This window comes from Coptis chinensis, chromosome 4 (genome assembly GCF_015680905.1).
Source record: "Coptis chinensis isolate HL-2020 chromosome 4, ASM1568090v1, whole genome shotgun sequence".
In the NCBI taxonomy this organism is placed as follows: domain Eukaryota; kingdom Viridiplantae; phylum Streptophyta; class Magnoliopsida; order Ranunculales; family Ranunculaceae; genus Coptis; species Coptis chinensis.
Window position 1 is genome coordinate 58,396,591 of NC_141459.1, and position 2,465 is coordinate 58,399,055.

The following is a 2,465-nucleotide window of genomic DNA, read 5'->3' on the forward strand; positions in this document are numbered from 1 at the left end:
CTGCACTTAGATACTTTACTTTTAATGAACGAATAAATGAAGAATACAATTATGCCCTTAAAGCTCCTATTTAGTTTCAAATCAAGATCTTAAATCTGAGGTCATTTTTGTAATGCCATGTGTCAAAACAAAATAGCCGGCCTAAAACATCTAAAGAGTACACTCACAAATAAAAACATTGAACTACTAAACCAAGACTTTATCTAATCTCCTATAATGATATCCTCACAAAACAATTCAAGTAAAACTAAGCACCAGTTAAACGGTAAGAAAATCTACTGAGCAATGTCGCTTCAATTCCTTCGAATCTCATGCCAAATGAGGGGAGTCCGTAATGGATGAACAAAGATGGCAACTCACAGCAGCAACACTAGTAGGCCTCCAAAGTATGCCTGGTCTAGTCATTCTCTATGGAAGCATAGTTAAGAAAAAATGGGCTGTGAACTCCACGTTTATGGCCCTATACGCCTTTGCCGCTGTTTAAGTTTGTTGGGTTGGATGGGGATACCATATGTCGTTTGGAGAAAAATTAGTCTTCTTTTGGGGAAGACCCGCAGTTGCATTGGATCAAAAGTACTTGCTTAATCAAGCATTTTTAGGAATGTTCCCAACTGCTACAATGGTGTTTTTCCAATTTGTGTTTGCTAGGATTACATTGATTTTAATTGCTAGGGCACTTTTAAGTAGAATGAATTTTCATGCATGGATGTTATTTGTGCCTCTGTGGCTTACATTCTCATAAACAATTGGTGTGTTTAGTGTTTGGTGCCCTGATGGATGGTTGGCTAAGCTTGGGGTTATTGATTACTCTAGGGGTATGTGATTCATTTGTCATTTGGTGTTGCTGGGTTCACTACAGCCTATTGGGTAAGTAGGAATCTAGAATGACCATTTTGTGTTACTCTTGTTATGTTTTTGTCTTTTTTTTTGGATGATCAAATGTAACCACTATTGAATTGTTTTTAATCTAACATCTAATATTGCATACGCTAAAAGTTAGATTGGAACATAATTCGACTTTTTGGCATGGCCTAATTGCTAACATTCACAACTTCAGATCATGTAACCACAACACAGCTCAGATCAGCTGATTTTGCATTGTCCAAAAAAAGAGAAAAGACACACCAACACGAATTCTATGTGTCAAGTCTAAGTGGTGTTTCAATTCAATTATGTCGCATCTAAATTTTGTATGGATGGATGACATTTTGAAGGTTGGACCCATGACAACTAAGGACAGGGAGAGCTTCCCTCCTAACAACACAATTTTGATGCTTGCAGGCGCAGGCCTTCTTTGGATGGGATGGACTGGTTTCAGCTGTGGAGATCCTTACATTGTAAGCATTGATGCATCTCTAGCCGTCATTAACACGCATGTGTGCGCAGCTACAAGTGTACTAGTGTGGCTTTTCCTTGACATCCTTTTCTTTAGAAAGTCGTCCGTTATTGGAGCTATACAAGGCATGATCACAGATTTGGTCTGCATTACTCCTGCAGCAGGTAAACAAACTGCATACGCATCATTCTAAGGAGAACCTGCTCATACCAACTCAATCTTACTGAAAAGAGCTTGAAGCTTGGATTGCAACAATGGAAAATAGCAAAAGCAAAACAATAATAAAACTAATTAGTAATTCTACTCCTACTTTAGGTTACACTATTCCTATCCTAGGGTGGGGTCCTCTACTCCTAGGGCATCCTTTAGAAAGAAGCCACCTCTACACTTATATATATGTAAAGATGTTACAAGGTTACCCCTCCTTTTGCTTACCAATCAAGCAAACCTATTCTAGAACATTTTGTACTCTTCTGATGTCTTCTTTAGATAAGTGGATAAGACTAATGAGTTGTGGATAAGATCTTGGGCCTTATCTAGCCAAACCCATGTCTTTGAATAGGTTGAGTCTTTAACCTTTGAATCTTTAAGTGTTGTGCCCATGCATTTGAATAGGTTGAGCCTTTGAGTCAATCTTTGAGTCCTTGAGTTGACTTTGATCGTTGACTTTTGACACTTTTTCTAATAATCTTTAGTTTTCCCAAGAGGTCCCTTTTAGGCTCCTTTTTACTCTAGAAATTGTCTTTTGAGATATTTCATCTAAAATAGGTTTGTATCTCGAAAAACAATAAGAAAGTGAGTATTCTACATTATAGTTATATTGACATACCCCTATCCACCAAGGTAGTTAGTTGCAATTAGGATTACCCTCTCAAAATAACTAAAATTAGGATCCCCTCCTCCAAATTGGCCGTCCAACTAACTTTTCCGTCCTTTGACTAGTCAAAACACATGAAAAAAAAAATGAAATGACATTAATATCCTTTTACTCACCCATATTTTTTTTTCCTTTTTATTATTCTATGGGACCCACAAAACAAAAAAAACTCATACTTGGATAATATTTATATCTCATAAATAAAAAATAATAATTTTTCTAAAATAATGTGGGTCCCACAAGCACTAATTC

The 2,465-nt window shown here is 36.8% G+C and overlaps 1 pseudogene; it reads left to right on the forward strand.

The window, feature by feature from the left end:
- The first annotated feature begins 284 nt into the window (after positions 1–284).
- On the forward strand, positions 285–1,529 carry LOC147504173 (ammonium transporter 2 member 5 pseudogene; annotated as a pseudogene).
- Positions 1,530–2,465: the final 936 nt, after the last annotated feature.